The sequence below is a fragment of the Schistocerca americana genome, chromosome 2 (genome assembly GCF_021461395.2).
Source record: "Schistocerca americana isolate TAMUIC-IGC-003095 chromosome 2, iqSchAmer2.1, whole genome shotgun sequence".
NCBI lineage: Eukaryota > Metazoa > Arthropoda > Insecta > Orthoptera > Acrididae > Schistocerca > Schistocerca americana.
Genome location: NC_060120.1, coordinates 780050319 through 780061616, shown reverse-complemented (window position 1 = coordinate 780061616; position 11298 = coordinate 780050319). Strand labels below are relative to the sequence as shown.

The 11298-nt window shown below is 43.7% G+C and overlaps 1 non-coding gene across 1 annotated transcript; it reads right to left on the bottom strand.

The window, feature by feature from the left end:
* Positions 1-10012: 10012 nt before the first annotated feature.
* Trnat-ugu lies at positions 10013-10087 on the bottom strand. The gene has a single exon. It is a non-coding gene; the product is annotated as a tRNA-Thr (tRNA).
* Positions 10088-11298: the final 1211 nt, after the last annotated feature.

Genomic DNA, 11298 nt, shown 5'->3' with positions numbered 1-11298 from the left:
CGAAACTGGTAGGACGAATTCGGAAAGACCAATAGAAAACAAACTAAAGAAATACTACAGCAAAAAACCCAAAAGGCAGACCGTTATTGAGAGATATTTATTGAAACTGTAGCTATATGAATTGGTGTGAAAGGAGTGGAGTAGATAATAATGCAAAATCTAGGTTGAATATTTATTGTTAATTATTGAACTATGACAAAGGTAATGAATTTTCACTCTTCAGCGGAGTTTTCGCTCATATTCTTGGCAGACTAAAACTGTGTGCCTGGCGAGGATTTGAATCTGGGACATTTTCCTTCCGAGATAAGTGGTCTACAAACGGAGCTATCCACGCTGCGACTAAGCCGTTTCTCCATTATACCCTTTCTTGCAGGAGCGCCAGTCGAAGACGTTACACAAGAAAACTTCTGTGAACTTTGGAAGGTAGGAGGTGAGCCACTGATGGCAGTATAGTTGTGATGACGGATAGTGATTCGTGCTCAGATTCAGCATTTAATCGTAACCTTGCAACCGCAAAGCCGGACTGCGCCTATTAACATTGCTAGCATTCCTCTGACATATGGACATTTCCACCAATATCTTTTGGACTTCATTGATGTGTGCGACAACGCAAAGCGGCCGAATCATATGTGCACATAAAATATTTATGCGCTCATGATGGCGACAACTGCATGTCATCCCGCTGTGCTCTGTGTGGTATCTTCTGAGGAACGAAAAATCTCAAGGAATGAAAAAGTACATAAGAATAACCTCGTTGTCAAGTGGTAGTTCGACGGAGAACAAGGACATATCTCGCGCGGAAACTAGCATTGTTTTCCCGGACAGTCAGCAAACCACTCCAGAACTGTTTGGGCCAGACAACCTCCGATTTTAACCGGCAAGAAAAAACAATGTCATTTGGGTGATTGTACACACAGCAACGTATACAACAGAAAACAGACAATCGAATATCAACTTACTTACTTCCCCCGAGCGCAACTTCTTTCGTTTCCATACATACTATCTGATATAAAAATAATGTACTGCCTTTCATGATCACAATATTTCGGATCGTAGAAAGCAAATGTTCAAAGATTTTTTTAAAGGAAGATTTTCGCTTTTCGGTTTTCCCCGCATAGGAGCAGATTCAAAACGGCAGTGAGACTAGGATTTATTTGTTCATACAAAAGGAAATTTACGTTTCAAGAAAACTATTTTTTTAAATATAAACTTATCATTGTTTTAAGAAAGTTCAAAATTTCAGTGTAATAGAGGAACGCATTTAACAACTACAAATAAAAAGTAAATACACTAAGAAAATATTGTTAGAGCACTTGCCCTGCGAAATCTAAAGATCCGGTATCGAGTCTGGGTTCGGCACACAGTTTCAATCTGGCAGTACGTTTCAGGCGATGGAGAGAACAATAAACACTGTTATTAACCTGGGTTCTCTCATTATAGCCATCCATCTGTTAACGGTTTTAATGTCCTAGCAACAGGGCTATTCCTGTATTGCCTTGCCCTCTCAGTGTCTGGTCGCCAAGGATGATGTGAACCAGTTTTACGGTCATATAAATACTTTCTAAAAACGAAAGTGGTTGTTGCATTTATTACATGTCATCAAGACTAATTTTTCGTAGTACTTGCAAGGAAATTGGAGTAAAACATTTCTTTTACTGGTAAGTAGTTCTGGAGTGATTTCGTACAACGAACGAGTTCCTCTGTCACTATATATGTCAGTATAAACGCGTTAGATATAACATCCCACCCGCCTCCAGATTGAAATAATTTCTTCACATTATAGTATTAGTCAGCAAATGAGACACGAAAAGTAATAGACCAGTTTTGTTATTTGGGGAACAAAATAAATGACGATTGCAGAGGTAGAAAGGATATAATTCACACTGTAAATAGGAGGAAAGTCGCACCAGAAGAAGAGAAACTTGCTAACGTGAAATGTAAAGTTATGTGCTAGGAATCCCTTTGTGAAGGTATTTGCATGGAGCGTAGCCTTTTACAGAAGTGAAAAGTGTACGATAGGAAGTTCAGACAGGAACAGAATTGAAATTTTTGAAATGTTCCGCTATAAATGAACGCTGAATGTTAGACAGATAAATGGACTAACTAACGAGCGTACTGAATCGAAATGGGTAAAAATTAAACTTGTGGCAGACTTAGAAAAAATAAGGGACAACTTGGTCTTACCCATTCTGATGGGTTGGGAAGGGGGGTTAATAATTGTAGACAGAAACCAAAACTTGAATGCACTACGCAAGTTAAAATGGATGTAATAGTTATGGAGGTGTGAAGGGGAGTTCGGAGGATACGAGTACACTACTTTGGAGAACTGCATTAAACTGTCTTTAGAATGAACACCACCATCACCACCACCACCACCACCACCACCACAACAACAACAACAACAATAACAGACAACAGATTCGACATTAAACAAACGTAACTTAGGTTAATAAGGTGAACACCATGGCGTAGAAATCTACAGTGGACAACAAACCTCTACGAACAGAAAGCATCAAAAAATACACTTCAAGTAGAAAAGAAAAAAAATCACTACGAAGGTATTATCCGAATGGGACGGAAATCTGTAGATATGTTCTCCATGTACAGAGAAGGAAATGATTACAGGTACAGAAAATTCGGGTGATTTGTTCAAGTAAAGAGCTTCAAAAATTGGGCCAGTTTATAATGTGTTGGTCCGCCTCTATATGCAAGCAGTAATTCGGCTTGGTACTGGCTGATAAAGTTGTTAGATGTGCTCCTGAAGGATGTGGTTCCAGGTCCTATCCAATTTGCGCGTTAGGTTTTCTAAATTCCCAGTTAGTTGAAGGATCCTGCTATAATGTCCAAACGATCTTAACTGGGAAGAGATCCGGCGACTTTGCTGGCTTAGGTAGCGTGTAGCAAGCACGAAGAGAAACAAGTAGAAACCGTAGTCGTGCTTAGGCGGAAATTATCTTCCTGAAATGTAAGCCCAAAATGGTTCGCCATGAAGTGCAACGAAACGAAGCGTAGAATATCGTCGAGGTATCGCTGTATTGTATGGGTGCCGAGAGTGAGACCCAAAGGGATCCTGCGATCAAAATCACTCCTGTTTTGCGGGGAGTATGGCCGACGACAATGATGTTGGTATCCCACCAGTGGCCGACCGTGGTGGCCGAGCGGATCTAGGCGCTACAGTCTGGAACCGCGTGACCGCTACGATCGCAGGTTCGAATCGTGCCTCGGGCATGGATGTGTGTGATGTCCTTAGGTTAGTTAGCTTTAAGTAGTTCTGAGTTCTAGAGGACTGACGACCTCAGCAGTTAAGTCGCATAGTGCTCAGAGCCATTTGAACCATTTTTTTATCCCACCAGTGTCTGTGGCTTCTGCAGACGCGTCTTCGCTGGTCTTCTGACCGAAGCCGAAACGGGAACAATACTAACTCCAGTCAATGAGACTACAGGCCGAGTACGTGTCTGAAGACGTCCCAGAAAGCACTGGGACATCAAACTGAGTGTCGCGCGCCGTACAGCCTGACAACCTGAAGTGCTGATCGGGTCTGCCGTTTGTCTTCACAGAACGACCCCTTTGGTTATTAGCCGCCACACTATGATATTCTACGCCCCGTTTTGGTGCACTTCATGGCAAGCCATCCTGGACTTCACATTCCAGCAAGATAATGGTCGGTGACACGTGGTCAGAGCATCTGCATGTGGTCTTCGTGCTTGCCAAACCATACCTTTTCCCGGTAGGTCGCCGGGTCTCTCACCAACTGAGACAATTTGGAGCATTATGTGCAGTCCCGAAACCATTCCAGGATTTTACGGCCTAACACACTAATTGGACAGAATTTGGCACTGTAAAACTCAGTAGGACATCCCACAAGTCTATTAGTCAATACCAAGCCCAATAACTGGGAGCATACGGACAACAGATGGACAAACTCGATACTGACTTGCTCAATTTATGAAGCTCTTTGCCTTGGAAAAATTATCAATTTTTTTTTAAATTTAATCATTCCTTGCCCTAACGGTTTTCGTCCCATTCGGATAATTCCTCAGTGGTCCGTCACTTTTTTCTTTTATTTTTGTCGTAGAGACATGCGAACACTTGTTTCACACTGTCACACAGTCTCCTTGTATCAAGGACACAGTCTTGTAAAGTCGTCAGATGACCAAAACGACTTGCAGAATGATTTAGATAAGATATCTGTATGATGGGAAAAGTGGAAATTGCCCCTGTATAGGGAAAAGTGTGAAGTTATTCACATGAGTACTAAAAGAAATCAGCTAAATTTCGGTTACGCGTTAAGTCACACAAACCTGAGGGCTGCAAAATTCAACTAAATACTTAGGGATTACAATTACAAATAACCGATAACATAGATAATATTGTGAGTAGAGCAAACCAAAGACAGCGATTCACTGGCAGAACACGTAGAAGGTGCTACAGATCTCCTAAAGAGACTGCTTACACCACGCTTGTCCGCCCTATTCTGGAGTATTGCTGTGCGGTGTGGGATCCGCATGAGGTGGGACTGACGGATGGCACCGAAAAAGTACAAAGAAGGGGAGCTCGTTTTGTATTAATGCGAAATAGGGGAGATAGTGTCACAGACGTGATACGTGAATTGGAGTGGAAATCATTAAAACAAAGGCGTTTATCGTTGCGACGGGATCTTCTCATGAAATTTCAATTACCAGTTTTCTCCTCCGATTGCGAAAACATTCTGTTGGCACCCACCTACACAGGGAGATATGATCATCACGATAGAATAAGAGAAATCAGGGCTCACACAGAAAAATTTAACTGCTCGTTTTTCCCGTGTGCCGCTCGAGAGTGGAACGGTAGAGGGACAGCAAGAAGGTGGTTCATTGAACACTCTGCCAGGCACTTTAGTGTGAATAGCAGAGTAATGACGTAGATGTAGATGTAAGTCGATGGTTATCTGACTCAGAGCTTTAATTGAGAAACACAGACTCACAAGCGTCCCAATTACAAGCATAACTGCAGAAGTAGAAACGTTTGTCATTGTTTCAGAGCCATGCTGAATTTCTTATTAAAACTGAATCTGTGAAAAAGTGTCACGTATGGAAAATAAAAGGAGGGACCGGCGCTCATTCATTTTCTGAGCACAGCTCCCATTCCGTGTGCCGCGGAAAAATCGAGCGCTAGAACAAGGGGCAGTATTTCGCCATTCGTATCGCGGCCGCAGTTTGCATACTCAAGAGCAGCGCCCCCCGCCCCCGCCGCCGCTGCGTTGTGTGGGGCGGCTCGCTCGGCTCGGGCCGGCTGCAGCAGCGCCGCTATCTCGATCGCGGGTGATTTATCGCCGTGTGGAGCCATCAATTTCCCCTCTGCGCTGCCCCGGACTTGTTTACGGCGTTCGTAACAAGGGGAATTTCTGACGAAGTGGCTTCTGGTGTCCGGAACACTCCGCCATACCCGGTTCTGCGAATTTCTTAAGCGCCGATGGCTGTTTTCCGCAGAAAGTCGCCTCCACTCTCGGAGAAATGCTTTGAGGGTATACCTGAAGCACTTCCGTGCGTACGTTACCCCGCATTTCAAAGAGCCTCATCCAGATCGTGGCATGTAAACGTCGAGACTAATGACGTGTGTCCGTAAATTATCTTTAGAATTTAAGACTTTAATAGGCTTAAAACCATACTAGATATCAAAAATGTTTTTCGTGTTGTAATAAGATATGAAGTTTTTTTTCATTTTCCGGCTGACGCAATTTTCACGATAAAGCGGACCTGAAATCCTGATGAAATGTGGACTCCACAGGAGAAAGCTCCGTGTATGTCCTGGTTCATACAGACGATGTCCGATACGCAAGTACAACGAAACTTTCGAACACAATATGGAAAGCGACCATCGTCATTACCAACTGTTCGAGCTTGGCATACGTCGTTTATGGAAAAGTTAGCGTTCACCATAAACAGGAGGCTCGTCCCCCATCTGTTTCAGAAGCCAATGTGGATAACATACGGCAGGTGATTCCAAGGAGTACAACAAAATCGGTGCATACGCCGGCCAGAGACTTCGAAATGAGACGATCAACACGGCACAATGTCTTACGTAAGAGGTTTTGCCTATATCCCTGCAGCTGATTGAAGCACTAAGCCTACGTACAAATCGGTGAAGAGAACTTGATGCCAATCCTGAGCGGTCCACTCGGCATGTTGTTGGGAACATCAGTACCGTGCTGCATGGTGTCATGGTTGCAAATATGGACTTCGCCATGGACGTCGGTAGTGAAGTTGCGCATCATGCAGTCTATTGCGCACAGTTTGAGTCGTAACATGACGTCCTGTGACTGCACGAAAAGCATTATTTAACATGGTGGCATTGCTGCAGGGTTTCTCCGAGCCATAATCCGTAGGTAGCGGTCACCCACTACAGTAGTATCCCTTGGGCGGCCTGAGCGAGGCATGTTATTGACAGTTCCTGTCGCTCAGTATCTCCTCCATGTCCGAACAACATCACTCAGAGACGCCTGGAAACATCCCTTGTTGAGAGCCTTACTGGCACAAAATAACAATGTGGACGCGAACGAACAGCGCTATTGACGGTCAAGGTATGACTGGACTACAGACAACACGAGCGTGTACCTCCTTCCTGGTGGAATGACCGGAACTGATAGGCTGTCGGACCACCTCCGTCTAATAGGCGCTGCTCAAGCATGGTTGCTTCCAGCTTTAGGCCGGTTTAGTGACGTCTCTGAACTGTCAAAGGGACTGTGCCTGTGATACAGTATCCACAGTCAACGCCTATCATCAGGAGTTCTGGGGACCGGGGTAATGAAAACTTTTTTTGATGTGTGTATATAGCTTAAGTTGTAAAGTTAATTTATGGACATACTGTACTTGTAATTTCACCGATGCAAGTACAGTTAAATATTAGGTTGGCCCCGTAGGTCCTAGCGCCTTTCTTTCTTTTTTGTTTAGGTTTCCACAGAAATAAACAGAAAATCAACAACAAATAAATCAATAACTTCTTGTCCATTGTTGTTTACAACTTCTTCCCAACATCCAACGAACCTTTCGTTGCCTCGACGTAGAAATAATCTGGTTTCCTCTCGAAGATATCGTCCAACTAAGCCTTCACTTGTACATCATTATTGGACGGAACGACATGTAATGCAGTCGAGAGGAATCATACCAGAAGGAAAAACATCTCGTCGGTAGCCTACGGAGTATGTAGCAACACATCCCAACCAAGCGTTTGATCCTTGAATGGCTTCATTGGAGATGTGAGGGAGTTGTCAGGATGCAGAAGAACGCAATGTCTCAGATCAGGTCGTTTTTGTTGGGTAGCGTTTTTGTGTCGCAACATCTGTTCGACATAAATTTCTGTATTGAATGCTTTGCCTCGATCAAGCAATTCGTTATCGATCATGCGTGTCTTTGATGTCGCAATTGCCGCCTTTGAAACGCTTAAAACAAAATTGAGCCGTCCTAAGAGGTACCGCTTCTTCTCTATATACTTGACAAATCTCTGCAGCTACCTGTGTGGCTTAAACGCAAAAAACCAGAAGGTGTCTACGCTACTCTTTTATGTAGAAGTCACATTCCATTCTAATGAGCTGAAAAGAACAGAAATCATATCAGCGTACAGAAACTAAACACACTATTTTTGGAGTAGTCATTTATCGAATACCATAAAACGCATTTGCTAAAACTTGTTATTTTTTACACAGATTTTTCACTGAAACAAAACTTCAGGACTTATGGGCCAAACCATTAGATCCGTCAGATGTGCATCAACAGAAGGAAAGTTAAATTACATTGTATATTAACATTTTCCATCCACTCTCACTCCGAAACACATGCACTTGTAATACTAAAGTTCCTACAACCACGTAAAGAACGCGATAGAAACAATAATAGAACTGGGGCAAAGGCAGCCTGCAGAGTAGCAATTATTAAAGTTTTTGGTGTGAATGTTGAAGAAAACGTAAACGTGAACCAATCACAGTACGTAGCATACATGTTAATCCAACAATTTAAACAGGTTTGGCTGTGGCGATGATTGTAATTTTTAAGTTCAAAACTTCAGAAAGCTAGTTTTCTTCCATTCACCAAACACTCCGTGACTCGTTTTATGGGGAAGTTCTAAACCCACACGTAAAAACAAAGTAATCAGTGCTCAAAAAACATGTGAGGAACATATAATTTTCAATGTGAGGACCATATTAAAACTGCAGATCATTTAAGCAAATTAAAAAACTAATCAAGTAAAAATATCTACTATATCGTAGTGAATTAAAGGTACCGATAGAAAAAATAATAATAGGGTCAAACAGGTCAGTCAGTTCTGTTTTGAGAGATCTTGATGTCCTAACATTTGGATTATGAAGAGTGTTTCAAAATTCTTTTACGAGATTGTATGGGGTACAGAGCGGACTTGGTAAAGATTTGATAAGGAACCGATAGCCAGAAAAATTTGAGTAACATTTTAAATAAGTTTATAGGTCGGAATACCTTCAAATCTCCGACTTCATGATAGGCACACAAAATGAGAACATCGCGCCGTCATTGATCTTTGTTATAATTATGACATCACATACAATTTTCGTCCGACCGCATCAACAGATGCGACGCAACGGTTGGTCAGCAACTAGGAGAGTGATTGTGGTGCTCCACGGACGTGTTGCACTCTCGACTTTGAAGAGCACGTTCTTCAGAACGTAGACTCCAAAGACAAGTGCTTCGAACGATTCCCAAACCATGGGCTCCTGTACAGCACACAGGTCAGAGCACATTGTCTCCAGCGTGTGCGTACCATGAAGTGGGAGATCAGAAAGTGAAGTGATATTCAAACTTATTCTACATCCAAATTGTATATTTCTGAACATTAATTCATTATCGGAACTTTATCTATGTCCCCTCTACAATCCCTTGGAGCCTGTGATACGAATTCTGAAAAAACCTGTAGAATTCGGAAATAATAGCACTTCCACATTTGCGTTGTAGTCTTCCTATGAAAACCTTTTATATATTTGCTGACATTGCTGTGTTAATAGACTACTGGAACACTTGCGTCGGCAATACAAACAGCCGTCTTCAGATCGACAAAACCGGGCATTTGTTGTTGCATCATAGAATAATTCTGTCACAATAAGAACTTACAATGTGGACAAAAAATTTGAGGCATTATAATAATATGCTACGTGTCCCATCATAATGTATTTTTGGAAACGTTATTGGAGATATCAGCGATCAGAATATAATCTTCGAAAATAACGATGTCTATATCGCAAGGCACATTTATGACAAGTGACCGGTTTCAATCGTCACCAGGTCATCGTCAGACTTATAACTACATTGATGGATAATGGTTGTGCATGGAGCAGAAACCGCTGCATGACGATAGTCAACTTCCTTGTGATCTAGACTGTTGAAGTTATTTTCAAAGATTATAGTTTGTATAGGTGAACCTAGTAATCTGGTAATGTATTAACATAGCCATCTTGGCAAATAGATTAAAGGTTTTTATAAGACGACTACAGTACAAATTCACAGATCAGGTCAAGCTCTTTCTAAAGTTATCCATCTAGCTTGTGATAGCTTGGACTGGGGCGCTGGAGTGAGTCTTTATCCGAAAAATGAGGATGGTGCTGTATGCGTTATAGCTTTTGTCAGCAGAATGTTGACTCAATGGGACACAGTTTCAGAAAGGGAAGCTTTAGCTGTCGTATGCTGACTCTGAAAATTTCGTTACTATTGAGCTGCTAGGACACAAAAATCATATCTGACCATCCAAACTGACTGTCCCAGGGGCTCTGAAACTTTTCCGTTGGGGCCCCCATTCTGAAAGATAAATTACTTTGTCCCCACCCCCAATTTCTCTCTCTTTACTCAGCACTTCTCACACTTGGGCATATAAAAGGCCCAGATTATCTATTTATTTTTTCGTGATTGTTGGAACTGTCAGTTACAACAATAATAACAGTGAAATGATAATTAAATGGACACCCTATCTGCAAGCAGGCGTTGATATACTCCATTGGGGACATGCTGAAAATGTGTGCCCCGACTGGGACTCGAACCCGGGATCTCCTGCTTACATGGCAGACGCTCTATCCATCTGAGCCACCGCGGGCACAGAGGATAGTGCGTCTGCAAAGACTTATCCCTTGCACGCTCCCCGTGAGATTCACATTCCCAACATGTCCACACCACTACATTCGTAGTGCGCCTAATAGATGTTAGCCCATCATACTCATTACTCGTGGCAGATTAATCTACCAAGTCCCGTACGAGTTCGGGCATAGCGTGTACTGTCATATATAGTTAAAAATATGGCTTCCCGGCCATTGACCTTCTTGTGCGAACGCACACGCTATGCCCGAACTCGTCACCCTAGACGAAGTCAACAACGCAATCGCCAAGGGTGCTGTCAACAGATCGCTCGGCATTGACGGCTTACCGATTGAGTTTTACCGTATCTTTCGGGACCTCATGGCACCACGGTGGACGACTATGTATCACGAACTGATGACATCTGACCACGCAATCCCACCCGCCTTTCCTGTGGGCATCATCAAACCAGCCCGTGGTTCGATGGTCACGAGTTACAGACCGCTCACCCTACTCAATGCCGATTACAAGATTTCCGCGCGCTTACTGGCAATGCAATGCGGCTCCGAACAATACTCCCTCATATCCTCTCGCCAGAGCAAACGACTCCCGGAGGACAGGTTAACATAGAGACTGCCACAGGGGAATGCCGCGACTTAATTGCGATGGCGGCGGCCTGCAGACTCCGTGCAGCGGTCGTCGCTATAGACTTCGACAGCACCTTCGATAAAGTGCGTCATCGTTTCCTGTTTCCGGTGGCAGCCCGAATGGGCATCCCCCCTCCGTTTCTCGACGTCATCCGGCGTCTTTACGACAGTGCCAGTTCACGTGTCCAAGTCAATGGACGTTTAGCAGGGCCGGTACCTATCTGCCGTTCGCTACGGCAGGGGTGCCCCCTCTGTACCCTCCTGTATGCCATTGCCCTTGAGCCCCTTATTGGGGGCTTGACGACCAAGCTCTCTGGCCTCACCCTACGCCAACACACTTTTCGCTGTCGGGCATATGCTGATGACTTCCTCCTCCTCATTCGCTCCGGCTCTGCGATTCGAGAAGTCCTCGAATTGATTACCCGTTATGCGGCTGCCGCTGACAGTGCCATGAATGTCGCCAAATCTTCTGCAATGCACACTGGACGAGGCCTCCAGGAGGGCGAAGTGACACCCCTGCCGCTTGTGCAGACTTTCCGGTACCTTGGCATTACCTTTACCCCCACGGTCACACGCACAGCGGCAAC